This window comes from Schistocerca serialis, chromosome 2 (assembly GCF_023864345.2).
Source record: "Schistocerca serialis cubense isolate TAMUIC-IGC-003099 chromosome 2, iqSchSeri2.2, whole genome shotgun sequence".
Classification (NCBI taxonomy): Eukaryota; Metazoa; Arthropoda; class Insecta; order Orthoptera; family Acrididae; genus Schistocerca; species Schistocerca serialis.
In genome coordinates this window covers 109,957,045-109,974,274 of record NC_064639.1, presented here as the reverse complement: position 1 = coordinate 109,974,274, position 17,230 = coordinate 109,957,045, and the positions used below count along the sequence as shown (strand labels likewise).

Genomic DNA, 17,230 nt, shown 5'->3' with positions numbered 1-17,230 from the left:
TACTTGAAACTGAATTTAATGTAAGTGCTACCGTTTATTGATTTTGTCCTGTGGGCTTCTGTGATAGTTTCTAATTATGGGTAAGTCTGTAAGGAGGAAGGAGAGAAAAACCGGTTATGAAATGTGGCGGCTGGTTGGCCGCTCGATAAAGATTTCAACTTAGAATCTGATCGCCTGCTGGAACACTAAATTCTGTGAATGTCAGACTGCGAGGAGCGTGAGACTTAGAATTATTTCCACTGCTCCTGATGTTACTGATTAGCCTGAAAAGTTTTATTAATGTTTAAGGAAAGTTATAGTTTGTATTACTAACTATTGAACTTTAAATGTGTGAGTTGGTTTATGAATAGTTAATGTGCTATGGGACTCCGTATTACGCGCAGTTGCAGCGCTGCAATGTGGCAACTATAGGATTTCCAGCTACGTGAGCGCAGTGTATTTCCAATAGTAAAGACCCAATTAATAACCAGTTGTGGGGGTATACAAAATTGCTTGTCCACGATTGTGATTGGTTTTATGTTGGTCATTCAGGCAGGCACATAGCAGCTAGGTTAGCTGAAAACGAACGCAGACGGAGGTTGCAGAATTATGACTCCACATTTGCTGAACATACATTGGGGTGAGAGCCACAGCTACCAGCTACAATTGCGCGTCTGCCACTTAGCAAACAAGGGCCAAAAACTTAATATTTTGGGAGCCCAGGAAATCAATAAAAATCTGGTACTCAGTCCTTATTTAAAATTAAATTACCAAACTCAGCTTAGTACTTCCCCTCTTCTAAACGTCACTTTACATATTTCCAGTTCGTCCCACACTGTATGTTCCATTCTGTTCCTCCTCTTCTCGTATACATTTACTTTGTTGTGACTGTCTACGCACTCCGTATGTATTTTAATGTTTTGTAGTACGTACACCTCCCCTAAAGTAAGAGAGACGATGTATACCACTGATATATAATTTAGATTATCTCTTTCCTGTTACAGCTGACGACCGTTTTAACAGAAGTCAATGAATGCCATTTTTAAATGCGTTCTTTAAACGGATTCTGGTACTTTAATATGTGCCTCACACAATGGCTAACAGAAAATACGACAAAACTGAATATCTGCATTTGTAAAAGACTTCTGAGTATAGCAAATTTTCACAAAACTCGACATCTCCATTTCAGGTTTCGCAAAACGCAACTACGCTAATCTAGTATACTGCATGGTTGAAACTTATAACATAGAATTTAAAAGTTAAATGTAATAGTCTTTACACTTGTATGCCTTTATTGTCTGGCAATCACCCAACATCCTAGAAGATAAACCATCTGTTTGCTAAGCCATTGTTAGACAACAATGCATCGATGCATATTATCTTTCTGGCGTAATTCTCTTTCTGGTTCAGTCACCGTTTCACTGCAATATTAGTAACCGTTATAGTACATTCTTGTTGGAACAGCATTATTAAGATGTTAGAAGAATATGCAGAAACAGTCTAGGAGGTGAAAAGTAGAAGACAAAGCAGGAGTTGTCACCAGAAATAAGTGCACGGCTGCACCCTCAGGTGAAGATCTGAATATAGAATACATGAATATATGACTGTCACGATCGCGAACTCACAATCTTACACAGTTGTAATCATGTTCACCACGACAGGTACAGCTTCAACTACTCTGCTGCTCATTACAGAAAAAAAAACAAATATATAACACAATTTTATGGAGGCTTGATGCCGCGATGCTTTTTTTCCCTCCAGTCTTCTGACTTGTTTGATGCGGCCCGACACGAATTCCTCTCATGTGCCAACCATCTTAGCTTATCTCAGAGTAACACTTGCAACCTAAGTTCTCAGTTATTTGGGGAATATATTCCAATCTCCGTCTTCCTCTACTGTTTTTACCCTCTACAGATTCTTCTAGTACCGTGGCTTCCCTAATGACGTAACGTATGTCCCATTAGCCTGACTGTTGTTCTTGTCGGTGTTTTCCATATATTCCTTTCTCCTCCGATTTTGCCCTGAACCTCCTCATTCTTCACCTTATCAGTCCACCTAATTTTCAACATTAATCAGTTTACTGTAGCAGCTCATCCCAAACGCTTCGATTCTCTTCTTTTTCCGGTTTTCCCACTGTCAGTGTTTCACTACAATACAATGCTGTGCTCCAAACGTATGTTCTCAGAAATTTCTTCCTCAAATTAAGACCTATGTTTGATACTAGTAAACTGTTCTTCCCAGGAATGCCCTTTTTGCCAATACCAGTTTGCTTTTGATGTACTTCTTGCTCCGTCAGTCTTTGGTGCATAGGTTGCAGAATTCTTTAACTTCGTCTACTTCTTGCCCATCAGTCCTCATGTCATCTTTCTCGCAGTTCTCATTTCTCAATCCATAAACTGTACTCATTAGACTGTTCATTTCATTCAGCAGTTCCAGTAATTCTTCTTCACCTCCACGGAGAAAAGCAGTGTCATCAGCGAATTTTATCACTGATATCTTTCCACCTTGAATTTCAATTCCATTCTTGAACCTTTCTTTTTTTTCCATCATTGCTTCTTCGATGTATAGACTGAGCAGTAAGGCCACTCCCATCTGGATCTTGCACATAATGTATACTACTCGTCTCTCGCTATAGCTTACCCCTATTTTTCTCAGAGTTTCGAACATCTTGAACCATTTGACATTGACTAAATCTTTTTCCAGGACGACAAATCCCTTGAGTTGATTCCATTATCAGCCGCAACGCCAGAACTTCCTCTCTCGTCCCTTTACCTTTCCTAAGGCCAAAGGGATCGTCATCCAACACACTCTCAATTTTCTTTTCCATTATTCTGTATATTATTCTTGTCAGCAACTGGGATGCATAATCTGTTAAGCTGATTGTGCGATAATTCTCAAACTTGTCAGCTCTTGCAGTCTTCGGAATTGTGTGGATAATATTTCTCTGAAAGTCAGATGATACATCGCCAGACTCATACATGCTACACACCAACTTGAGTAGTCGCTTTGTTACCATTCCCCCAATAATTTTAGAGTTTCTGAGGGAATATTATCTATCCCTTTTGCCTTATTCGAGCTGAAGTCTTCTAACTCTTTTAATTTCTTATCTAATTCGGGGTCCCTTATGTCTTTTACATCGACTCCTGTTTCTTGTTGTGTCACGTCATCAGACAAATCTTCACCCTCATCGAGGACTTCAATGTACTCCTTCCACCTACCAGCTCTATCATCTGCATTTAACAGTGAAATTCCTATTACACTCCTAATGTTACCATCATAGCTTTTAATTTCAAAGAAGGTTTTTTGACTTTTCTATATGCTGAGTCAGTTCTTTCGCCAATTACTTATTTTTCGATTTCTTCAGAAGTTTCATGCAGCCATTTCGTCTTAGTTTCCCTGCCCTTCTCATGTGTTTCATTCCTCAGTGACTTATATGTCTGTATTCCTGAAACCCCCTGAAAATGTTTTTACTTCCTTCTTTCATCGCTCAGCTGAAGTATTTCTTCTTCGCAGTTACCTCCCTTGTACCTATGTTTTTATTTCTTACTTCTGTGATTGCCCTTTTCAAAGTTGTCCATTCCTCTTCAACTGTGCTGTCTACTGAGCTATTCCTTCTTGCCCTATCTATAGCCTTAGAGAACTTGTACCGTATCTCGTCTTTCCTTAGGCCTTCCATATCCCACATCTTTGCGTATTGATTCTCTCTGACAATCTCTTAAACTTCAGCCTATTCTTCATCACTACTACATTGTGATCTTAGTCTATATCTGCTTTTGCATGCGCTTTACAATCAAGTATCTTGTTTCGGAATCTCTGTCTGACGTAATCTAACTGAAATCTTCCCGTATCTCCCTGTCTTTTCCAAGTACACCTCCGCCTCTTGTGATTCCTGAACAGAGTATTCGTTTTTACTGGCTGAAATTTATTGCAGAACTTAATTAGTCTTTCTTCACTCTGATTCTTAGTACCAAGCCCATATTCTCCCCTAACACTTCATTCTACTCTTTCTCCTACAACCGAATTCCTGCCTTCCATGACTATTAGATTTTCATCTCTCTTTACGTATTGAATTACCCCTACAATATCGTCATACACTTTCTCTGTCTCTTCATATTTGGCTTGCGGCGTCGGGATGTATACCTGAACTATCGTTCTCGGTATTGGTTTGCTGTCGATCCTGGTGAAAACAACCCTATCACTGAACTGTTCGTAGTAACTCACTCTCTGCCATATCTTCCTATTCATAACAAATCCTACTCCCGTTATACCATTTTCTGCTGCTGTTGATATTCCCCTACATTCATCTGATCTGAAATCCTTGACTTCTTTCCATTTCACTCCACTCACTCCCGCTATATCTAGGCTGAGGTTTCGCATTTTAGATGTTTTAGCTTTCCTGCCAGGTTCAAACTTCTGACATTCCGCGCCTCAACTAGTAGAACTTTATCCTTTCGTTGGTTATTCAATTTTTTTTCTCATGGTCACCTCCCCATTGCCCCTCCCCTCCCAGAGATCCAAATTGGGGACTATTCCGGAAATTTTCGCTAATGGCCAGGTCATCATTACACTTTTTCATTTACGGGCCACATGTCCTGTAGATACACGTTATGTGTCTTTAAAGCAGAGGTTTCCATTGCCTTTTTCATTCCCATGCCGTTGATCATCGCTGATTCTTCCGTCTTCACACTCAAGGGCAAGTGCACTTAACCTTCTGTCCGCTCCTCAGTCCTCTTTGACCACACCAAAACCAGGGGAACGATGTTGCTAAATATAAAAACTGTTTCACTCAGCCGGTAGCAATAATCACAATGTCTGCTCGCGAAAGCATTGTTAGTACCGGTTGTGACACAGTTCATTTAGTAATACTCAAACCGTACGATCTTTCTGTTCATAATGATCACTTCAGCTTTCATTATGCACTGCAACGGTAATCAGTCGTTAACTTTCATGATTCACTTTCTCGACAAATTTTTGAATCTCAACTGAGCACCATGCAAACTGTCGTACACACTCTCACAGACCAACACTTCCCTCACTGTATATCGCTACTGAACTGTTACTTTCAATATCGCTCTTTGTGCTTTCATGTCTACGATTTACGTAGCAGTTCTTCACATCACAGATAACATTGCAAATGCAGATAAAATAAAGAAAATAAATTAGTCTTTCCAGATTCTAGTAATAACAAGAAAACGTATTTATCCACTAGAGAAAATGAAATAAATTGCAGTTATGTTTTAACATTGTTATTAAACTCAACTTGCTACACCATCAAAGATATGAAGACTTATCTAAGAAAGCGAAAGAAATGAAAGAAAAAAGAGAAAAAAATTAGCAGTCACTAATGGCATACCTTGCTAGATGCAATGCTCATCGGCTGAAACAAGTGTTTTAGGCTGCTTTCATTCAAAATTAAAAGATTTCTACAAATGTTTCGCCGGCCGAAGTGGCCGTGCGGTTCTGGGCGCTGCAGACTGGAACCGCGCGACCGCTACGGTCGCAGGTTCGAATCCTGCCGCGGACATGGATGTGTGTGATGTCCTTAGGTTAGATAGGTTTAACTAGTTCTAAGTTCTAGGGGACTAATGACCTCAGAAGTTGGGTCCCATAGTGCTCAGAACCATTTGAACCATTTTTTTTCTACAAATGTTTCAGCATGGGCTTTGGAAACAGTTGCACAGCTTTTCCGAGCTTTGTTGTAAAGTTAAAGTGAGACCGAGTTTTGGATTTATAAAATAAGGACAGATGTTAGGTTACACAAAATAAGAGCAAAAAATTTTTCAGTATTTTAAACGATAATAAAAACGATATTATGATAGTTTGTTTTGGCTGCCAGCAGAATCAATCCTTACCCAAACTATTGCAGAAGAATTCTGCTCCAAACAGGTCAGTTTGTATCTTAAAATATTCAAAAGAAAAAGCACTCGAAGTAGTTAATTACACATGACTTGAGAGTCATTCAGGACGGAGGACAAACGCAGCTGCATCTGCTGTGAGAGACAACTTACATTTTTTATAGCAATATCTGACGAAAGAAGATGCAGAAAATTTTAGTCTGAGACTATTTTCTGATTCTTGTGGCTACCAAACAAAAACTCCGCAATGATGGCAATTCTTATGAGTTACATTGGAAGTTCAAAGGAATTTAAAGGAATTAAGCGTTATTTCCCAATACGCAGGTATAGCTATATGCCTCCTGACAAGTGTTTTGGCCTTAATGAAAAAGAACTAAAAGCAACAGGAAATAATCGTTCTGCCCTCAGAATATTATGAAATTTTGGGGAAGTTTGGTGAGGTTCAAGTTTGGGGTAAAGACTGGCATAGTTGCAGTGTGAAATCAATCTCTAAACGTGTAATGAGAGCCACGTTGCCTTTGAAGGTATCTGAGGCTAGAACACTGCACAATGTAAAAAGACCTAAGATCAGGGCTCAATGCCTTTTTCAAAATACTTACTTTGCTTCATTGATACAAGTTAAGGTGTTGAGACATGGAAAGAGAAGTGCTTCAATAATGTTTGAAGTTTCTCAGCTTCCATTCGTGAATCATGTAAGCAAAACTTAAGCAATGGCATGAAGTAGTTGATGCCTTATTTCGAAAATGACTCAGAAGAAAGTAAAGAGTTCTATTCAAAAGTTGTCCTAGGAAATGCTAATGATACTGAAGTCAAATTTTGTATTATGAAGACCCTTTACATTAAAAGCGACCGTGCTTCAATATTATTTTGGATTTCACACCACATTAAATCTAAACATAGTATTAAAATATGTGCTCTTAGTTATAATATCACTCTTTTATAATAGGTTTACGATATAAAGATTTTTTACTGCGAAAAACAACCTCCGCTAGGGCCTTGCCTAGTACAGCGGTGCGGTTCTTCCGTATCGTCCCCTACGCTGCTCGGAGTATGGGACGTCATCATCATCATTACTGCGAAAAATTCTCTTCATCTGTTAAGTTACACGAAAAATATAAGTTTACTAGTATATTTTATTAACTTCTTATTCTGATATTATATACAGTATGTAATATACTTAAGACTTCAATGAATTTTAAAGCTTAGAACGTGTATTTATAACACCTAGTTTAAAAAATAAAGAAGGAACATCTATGAAAAAGGGGATATCCTGAGTTTTATAAAAATTTGTAATCTGCAATTTTTTCCTTAATAAAGGCTGTTAGTGATGAATTTCGATTTGTCCTTCATCAGCCGCTATCTACATGGATGATCAGAACTAAATTTTTGAATTTTTTGAATCAACGATATTGAATACAACTAAAAACTCCCTCTACCGTAAAGTTTTGCAAAAGGTTGTTGTTGAATACCATTAAAACGTTCCTTAATTGTCAGTCTACTTTTTAATCTGTCTCTGCATCACTGACCATACGTAATACCTTTTCATGCTGTTCTTCAGTGTTCTTGTCCTGTATTAATTTTATTCTATTGTGATTGTTAGTTTACTTTAATTTGTTACGCAGACAACGTTTTTCTGGTTTCTTGCCTTTATATTTGCACTATTATTTCTCACGCCACAACGTATTTAATGGCACTCTGTGTCAAGTCTTTTCTAGAAAAACGAAAGCGAAATGGACGGCTCCTTATTCAATACGCTTTCCATTTATTTGTTTAGGTACAAAAATAGAACATACAAATGACCGACCGGTTTTGAATCTATTTTGGGCTTTAAAAAGTTTCAAGGGTCAGTGGAGATCTTTTGAATTCCAAGCTTCACTTCCGGATAAAGCGCTGGTCTAAAGCACCAACACCTATCTTGTAGGACCAGTATCAGATACGAGGGTTACGGAAAGTTGAAAGAAGAGAAGAAGAGAGAGGGTGATAGGCTGAAGAGCCTGAAACGTCCCCTTTGAACAATTATACATGACTGTGCTTTACCTGACACACAATATTTTTTAGCGCAACGCAATCTGACTTTCAAAAAAATCCCTACGAAAGAATGGCCCTGACTAACATTAACCTATATGTTTCACAAATCACTTACCTCACAAAAATCTTCGCTGCTCAAGCTACTGCAATACAGCGAGCGCCACTACTGCCAGCTAAATAAAAGATTCAAACTACTGAAGGCACTAACTACTGATAGGGATAGTTAGCAAATGAAAGATATTAATAGAGAACAAACAATGTATTTACCTTGATATCATCATATATAAATATAGCAGTTCATGACAAATTTCAAAACTCCGCCATCTCTCTCCCCACATCCACCACTGCTGGCGGCTCACCTCCAACTGCACAACGCTACGCGCTGTTCACAACCAGCTGCCTAACACTACAATGGCGAGTATTACAACAATGCAAAGCAGCCACAGACTGCACACAGCACAGCCAGTGATTTTCATACAGAGGTGGCGTTACCAATAAAAAAACCTAAACAGCCTACTTACATAGAGAAAACATAAACAGCCTACTTACATAGAGAAAACATAAACAGCCTACTTACATAGCCCCCATGCTCCCCACAAAAAATTTTACAAATTGGTTTGGGCAGTGCCCAATACAGATTTGAAAAAATTTTTCATAATTACAATAAGAAAGATATCAAATGCACACACTTATTGATACAACGTTGGTCAAAAGCTAAAATTTTGTCACAGTCCATAAAGACAGTCCTGATCATTCATTACGGTAAAATATAGTGTTTTTCTCAAAGTCTGAGCAGTAGAAGAAAATGCACACGGAAGTAGTGGATTTCCATGCAGTCTTGAAGAAGTAGTGTTGTCCTTCCAACGGAAAGACAGTGCTGACTCTCGACATGCAGACAAGTATTGGGTCACAACAGGGCAAACCCACTGCAGAGTCAGTCGAAGTTTTGATGAATATTGGTAGGTAGGTCATCACAGAGCAGACCCACCGTAGTCCTGGTAGAGATTACGATATTGGTGGGCCACCAGGGGTGCAGACCCACTGCAGTCCTTGTAGAAATAATGGTATTGGTGGGCCACCAGAGGTGCAGACCCACTGTAGTCCTTGTCGAGATAATGGTATTGGTGGGCCACCAGAGGTGCAGACCCACTGTAGTCCTTGTAGAGATAATGGTATTGGTGGGCCACCAGAGGTGCAGACCCACTGTAGTCCTTGTAGAGATGGCCAGCAGCCATCTGTTGCGATTGTGCAGGTGCACATTCACCATCGAAGAGTCTTGCGGAGAATATAGCAAGTCCATAAACCACCACTTGTGCACTCACAAAGTTTTTGGAATTGTCCTTAGAACCAGCAATGCTGTTATCCAGTCCCTTGCTGAATTATTAACACACGTGCAAACACTAACAGTCCCTACTTCTCACATATTGTCCATATACTATGACCAACAGAAACGTGTGCAGTGAAATGTAACTTACAAGTTAATAATAAGATGAACTGGTGACAATTACAATTTTATAAATTTACAACATGAAAATACAATTACAAAGGTACAAAATACATCATTAAAGAACATAATAATACAGATAACATTTGTAGTACAGGCTTTACAAAAGAATAGAAATAGACATATACGTCAGTGTTACAGGAATTATGACATGAGTACATACATAAAAGATTAGAATAACTTTCGAAACATCAACTTCACACATGAGCATTAACACAAAACAGAATAAATAATGTCTAAACATCTTTACAAAGTAAATAACACATTATTAATGCCAATTGTATTTGAGGATAACAGTATTCCTCATCATAGTGAATGTAACTTAGTATTAGAAGAGAAAAAAGTTCTATGAAACAGTACACAGAGACAGGAAGAAAACAAGTACACAAGGGTACACAAACATATAGTGGGATAACACAAAAGGGAAAGGGCAGGGTTTGTTTTCAGTGTAACATTTGGTACTGCAGTCCAACCTAAAACTTCATTCCATAGATCTTTCATCTTATTTCAAAATTTGTTTCCACCAAAAAAATCCTATCAAAGCATGCTTTCTGTATTTATATGTTCACATATTTCTTACCTCATTATTTATTTCCAAGAAAATCCTACGTAAACCTGTTGTCCCTAAACCCTACTTTTTTGCTCATATCCTCTTTCAAAATACTTTTTTTTGGCCAAACCATTTTCTTATAGCTTCTCAATGCATTTCTTCCAATTCATCACATCTCGTTCTCTCATATAGCCTACCCCATCTTAAGCTAACTTAAATCCACTGAGCTCAGATGCTAAACTAAGGGACGAGGCAATGCAGCAGCACAAAACAATTAACACAAGCAGCAATGACAAAAAATACAGATTGGCAAAGCTAGCAGCAGCAAATGTAATAACTTATATCAAAACATGACATAGCTCAAGCAGAAAAAATATTACACTAAAAATGGCCATGTCTAATACCTATGTCACATCTTAACACTAGAGTGATGCATCACAATTTATTCTACAAAAGAAATTACCAAGTACTTGAAAAGAAAATTATGAATGCAGTTCCTGTGAAGGTAAATGTCGCTTTGTGCTCCCTCATTTTTTTGAAAAAAATTATTATATACTCGATCTGTAGACAGAAAATATTTATATTAGTACATCTATAAAATTTTATTTTAACCAATGCTGCAGTGCAGTTAGAAACTAGATATCAAATGAAATAAGCAACTATGTACAAAGCAAAGCATAAGAACATCGTTCAATAGCCATGTGGCATTTCATAAGTTAGTAGAAAAATCTCTCAACTAGAGAGACAGTAGTCATAATCAGGTGTATAGACATAAAAATATTTCTCGTCATTTCATTAGGCATCCAGTGTAATCGTATGTTTTCAAGTTCGACCGTGTCGTTTTTGCGATGCTTTCTACAAAGGAATGTCAGAAGCGAGGTTAATGGCGTCTTTTTTATTTTTTATTTTTTTTCTACCTGTGCCGCTGAAAAGGGCTCGCAATAATGGCTTTTCCTCCAGGCAACTGGCACACCTGGCCGCTCGCAAAGCATTACGTCACGGTCACTTACCTTTCTTACCGACATATTTACGACAGCAGTTTCCGCTACAGTGACAGTCTCATATAAACATTTCACAGGTCGAAAATTTGCGTAACAAATGTGTAGAAAAAAAATCCTGTAAATATAACAGTGTTCAAAAAATTTTCGCCAGCATTGTGATACATTCACGCATATATACACATTTCATAACTCTTAAAGTACGATTCTTGGTTTCCAACATTCTTTTTCACAAGTCAAAGTCCCACTACTCATTACTCCTTACCTTATTACACATATATATATTCGTCGACACGTCAATCTTGCGACGACACTTCAATATTTCATCATAATTGCATCAGCTTATTGATCATAAACGTACCTCAACAGCATAATACACATCGTCGTCGTAAAAATATCATAACACCTCAGTCAAATCTCAAAAACGTCGTAGCTTTCTGCAATAATTTCAAAACCTAAAAAAAATTCTCTGCTCATGTCAAAAGTGTCATCTTCCTCAAACGTACTTTAAAATCATGCTCCCTTACCAAATACATCATTCAAAGCTCTCATAGTATCACAATGATTCCGAAAAAATATGAACAGTTTACAAAGTACAGACAAAATACAGTTTCATAAGTGTGAAGTTATCCAACGGTATAATTACGTAAACATCTGTCACTGATGTAGTAAAAAAAGTTTGTCTCTCTCAGTTAAATGATCAGATAGCTGTGTAATTATGTGTTAGAGATATATGGTACCGATGTGTAAAGTTGCACAAGCAAATACCATATTAGCTAGGGTTCCTTGTGGTTGCCACACACATGGTACACAAAGTAAGCCTGTACCCCCCTGAGGATTAATGTAATTATACCCTCAGGTGTTACAGATTACAGCAATGGAATGAAATGTATCACGGAAAACTTTCTTTGTAATTCAGAAATCTTTAAAAATAAATGTTTTAAGTACAAAATTAATCACTCAAATACGTGTACTGTAGCGCTAAATGTGCGTCTTGTTGCAACATAATCTCTGTGGAAGTGTCGTAGTTATCGTCCTCCGAAAGCTAAGTTCTGCAGAAGCCAATGTACTTACCTCATGATACACAAAAGTGAAATGCTTTGCGTATAAATGTCTTAATTATTACGCTTATTGCCGTGATGAAGAAAGTACTGTACAGTAACGTATTGTTGTGCTACGGAAAAGGCAGTCTCATTGTAGCTATACTACAAAAGTTACTACTAAAACCTGTTTTACTTTCCATAATAAAACAGAAAACTGTGCAGATATAAAACAGAAACACTGCAAAAGCAACATTGTAAATTTTCACTCATTAGTAGCGTCGTGATAAAACCGTGTAGTTGTCACATAAACTAACCACTGTGTCGTCTGGTATCTCACAGAAAGTACTTTAAACCCAGAATGTATTTTCAAGTAAACCAAAATGTTGCATTAAAATCTCATTAGCAGTACTGGTAAATGTTCTAAGTATGTGAGCCTTATAGTCGTTACGTAATCATGCAACTAACAAGCAAGAATGTACAAATAAAACACTGTGTCGTCTGTTCACTACAACAATGCATTCGTAATTTCTGTTTAAAAATGTTCCCTAGGTTCTAGACTGGATATTTAACTTCAAACATAGTTGTATGTTAACAGTTTCTTAAGTCTGACACAGCATACTAGTAATGTAAAGTGAAACGTTTTATGGCAAAGACAAAGTTAAAAAGCAGATTATCTTTCAATAATCGGTTTTACATGTGAAATGTGGTACAATCTTTTACTCTTCAAAGTACTCAGAATTTCAGCTTGAACGTAATTATCATGCAGTATACGTCGGTAAAGAATACTGGAATTTTTCACAGGGTTAGCGTCAATGTTATTTTTCTCTGAGCCAGCCGGCGCACGTGGGTGCCTGCGGCGCGAGTCATTGTCTGTCTCTTTGTTGCCGCGCGTTGTTATTGGGATTAGGAGACCTAACTTCTACAAATTCACCGTGACGAGAGGGCCCAGCTCTGTTAGAATCCCGCCAGTTCTGATGAAATTCACGTCTGTCGTTTTGTCGGTAGTTTACATAGTTTCTTGTTTGTCGGTCATGTGGTGGAGAATTTCTCCCTGAATCGTAACTCTGCGCCGAACTGTTGCGTCTGAAGTTATTATGCCTCCCTTGATAATACTTGTTTTGGTTCCCATATTGTCTGTTTCTCTGATTGTCTCTGTGATAGTCATTACTACGGAAATGCGATCTTTCTCTGTGACTATTATTACTCTGCCAACGGTTGTCGTACGGGTGGTGTCTATTTTGGTCACGATTTGCGTTGTAAGAATAGACCTGTCGTGTCCAGTTATTGTTTCTGTCGTCACGGAATTGTGACGGATGTGACCTGTAATTGTTGTGTCCTTGTTTTCGCGTTCCGCGATTGTCAGTGTCACTTTCCAGTTCTTGTAACAGTCCCTGAAAAGCTTCAATGTCGTCTTTGCAACGTCCTGCCAAAATAATATGTCGGAAATGTTCAGGTAATTTGATTAAGCAAATGCGGATGAGTTCTGAGGGGCTGTATGGGTTTGTCAGGTACTGATTCTTGTGCAACATGTCTTCAAAATATTTCACAAGACTGGAGAATTCAGATTGTTCATGACAAATTTCAAAACTCCGCCATCTCTCTCCCCACATCCACCACTGCTGACGGCTCACCTCCAACTGCGCAACGCTACGCGCTGTTCACAGCCAGCTGCCTAACACTACAATGGCGAGTATTACAACAATGCAAAGCAGCCACAGACTGCACACAGCACAGCCAGTGATTTTCATACAGAGGTGGCGTTACCAATAAAAAAACCTAAACAGCATACTTACATAGAGAAAACATAAACAGCCTACTTACAAGCCAAAGAAACTACTATAGGCATACGTATTCAAATATAGAGATATGTAAACAGGCAGAATATGGCGCTGCGGTAGGCAAGGCCTATATAAAAGAACAGGTGTCTGGCACGGTTTTTAGATCGGTTACTGCTGCTACAATGGCAGATTATCAGGACTTAAGTGAGTTTGAACGTGGCGTTATAGTCGGCGCACAAGCGACGGGAACACAGCATCTCCGAGGTAGCGATGAGGTGAGGATTTTCCCGTACTACCACCTCAAGAGTGTACCGTATCTGGAATCCGGAAAACATCAGATCTCTGACATCGCTGCGACCAGAAAGAGATTCTACAACAACGGGACCGACGACGACTGAAGAGAATCGTTCAACGTGACAGAAGTGCAACCCTTCCGCAAAGTGCTGCAGATTTCAGTGCTAGGCCATCAACAAGTGTTAGCATGCGAAGCATTCAACGAAACATCATCGATATGGGCTTTCGGAGCCGAAGGCCCGCTCATGTACCCTTAATGACTTCACGACACAAAGTTTTACGCCTTGCCTGGGCCCATTAACACCGACAGTGGGCTGTTGATGACTGGGAACGTGTTGCCTGGTCGGATGAGTCTCGTATCAAATTGTATGATACAGATGGGCGTGTCCGGGTATGGAGACAGCCTCATGAATCGGTGAACCCTGCATGTCAGTAGGGGACTGTTCAAGCTGGTGGAGGCTCTGTATTGGCGTTGGGCGTGGGCAGTTGGACTCTGACAGGTGACACGTACGTAAGCATCGTGTCTGATCACCTGCATCCATTCATATCGATTGTGGATTCCGACAGATTTGGGCAATACCAGTAGGACAATGCGACGCGCCACAAGTCCAGAATGGACGTAGAGTGCCCCCAGGAACACTCTTCTGAGATTAAACACTTCCGCTGACCACCAAACTCCGCAGACATGAACATTATTGAACATATATGAGATGTCTTGCAACGTATTGTTGAGATGAGATCTCCATCCCTCGTATTTTTACGGATTTAAGGGCAGCCCCGCAGGATTCCTGGTGTCAATTTCCTCCGGCACTACTTCAGACATTAGTCGACTCCACACCACTTCGTGTTGCGGCACTTCTGCGTGTTCGTCGGGGCCGTACACGATATTAGCCACATGTTTCTTTGCCTCTTCAGTGTATATTCGTGCGTGTATATGATAAACACCTTCCCTCGAGAATTTCTCTCCTTGATGTCTCGTCTGTGTTTCCACAGATGACATGTCACTGATCTCGTTTCCACTAAGATTGCAAAGCACGCGAGATGTCTATTTGCTTCCACCGCCCGGAGTGGAATGCGTAAGTTCTAATTAATGTTCACCAACCTGCAGTCTTCTATGGTGGTTGTCCCCTGCACAGAAAATTGCACGTAGGTTGTGAATCCATTAATTTGAAGCTGTAATAAATTCTTAGCGAGGATCTGATATAAATAATTAAATTTCCAATTTGTTTGTTTATACGGGATGGTATTTGCTTTTTATTTCCAGAACGCGAGACACTGCACAATTGTATTCCACTTTATGAGTCACAAATAATTTCAATCTTCACACCTTCATAAAAACAAAACAATGAACCATATTTCCGTAATTACTATGCAATTCCAGAATGAGATTTTCACTCTGCAGCGGAGTGTGCGCTGATATGAAACTTCCTGGCAGATTAAAACTGTGTGCCCGACCGAGACTCGAACTCGGGACCTTTGCCTTTCGCGGGCAAGTGCTCTACCAACTGAGCTACCGAAGCACGACTCACGTCCGGTACTCACAGCTTTACTTTTGCCAGTACCTCGTCTCCTACCTTCCAAACTTTACAGAAGCTCTCCTGCGAAACATGCAGAACTAGCACTCCTGAAAGAAAGGATATTGCGGAGACATGGCTTAGCCACAGCCTGGGGGATGTTTCCAGAATGAGATTTTCACTCTGCAGCGGAGTGTGCGCTGATATGAAACTTCCTGGCAGATTAAAACTGTGTGCCCGACCGAGACTCGAACTCGGGACCTTTGCCTTTCGCGGGCAAGTGCTCTACCAACTGAGCTACCGAAGCACGACTCACGTCCGGTACTCACAGCTTTACTTCTGCCAGTACCTCGTCTCCTACCTTCCAAACTTTTACAGAAGCTCTCCTGCGAAACATGCAGAACTAGCACTCCTGAAAGAAAGGATATTGCGGAGACATGGCTTAGCCACAGCCTGGGGGATGTTTCCAGAATGAGATTTTCACTCTGCAGCGGAGTGTGCGCTGATATGAAACTTCCTGGCAGATTAAAACTGTGTGCCCGACCGAGACTCGAACTCGGGACCTTTGCCTTTCGCGGGCAAGTGCTCTACCAACTGAGCTACCGAAGCACGACTCACGTCCGGTACTCACAGCTTTACTTCTGCCAGTACCTCGTCTCCTACCTTCCAAACTTTACAGAAGCTCTCCTGCGAAACATGCAGAACTAGCACTCCTGAAAGAAAGGATATTGCGGAGACATGGCTTAGCCACAGCCTGGGGGATGTTTCCAGAATGAGATTTTCACTCTGCAGCGGAGTGTGCGCTGATATGAAACTTCCTGGCAGATTAAAACTGTGTGCCCGACCGAGACTCGAACTCGGGACCTTTGCCTTTCGCGGGCAAGTGCTCTACCAACTGAGCTACCGAAGCACGACTCACGTCCGGTACTCACAGCTTTACTTCTGCCAGTACCTCGTCTCCTACCTTCCAAACTTTACAGAAGCTCTCCTGCGAAACATGCAGAACTAGCACTCCTGAAAGAAAGGATATTGCGGAGACATGGCTTAGCCACAGCCTGGGGGATGTTTCCAGAATGAGATTTTCACTCTGCAGCGGAGTGTGCGCTGATATGAAACTTCCTGGCAGATTAAAACTGTGTGCCCGACCGAGACTCGAACTCGGGACCTTTGCCTTTCACGGGCAAGTGCTCTACCAACTGAGCTACCGAAGCACGACTCACGTCCGGTACTCACAGCTTTACTTCTGCCAGTACCTCGTCTCCTACCTTCCAAACTTTACAGAAGCTCTCCTGCGAAACATGCAGAACTAGCACTCCTGAAAGAAAGGATATGGCGGAGACATGGCTTAGCCACAGCCTGGGGGATGTTTCCAGAATGAGATTTTCACTCTGCAGCGGAGTGTGCGCTGATATGAAACTTCCTGGCAGATTAAAACTGTGTGCCCGACCGAGACTCGAACTCGGGACCTTTGCCTTTCGCGGGCAAGTGCTCTACCAACTGAGCTACCGAAGCACGACTCACGTCCGGTACTCACAGCTTTACTTCTGCCAGTACCTCGTCTCCTACCTTCCAAACTTTACAGAAGCTCTCCTGCGAAACATGCAGAACTAGCACTCCTGAAAGAAAGGATATGGCGGAGACATGGCTTAGCCACAGCCTGGGGGATGTTTCCAGAATGAGATTTTCA

General features: G+C 40.3%; 1 non-coding gene across 1 annotated transcript; it reads right to left on the bottom strand.

Moving 5' to 3' along the window:
• Positions 1–16,680: 16,680 nt before the first annotated feature.
• On the bottom strand, positions 16,681–16,755 carry Trnas-uga (transfer RNA serine (anticodon UGA)). The gene has a single exon. It is a non-coding gene; the product is annotated as a tRNA-Ser (tRNA).
• Positions 16,756–17,230: the final 475 nt, after the last annotated feature.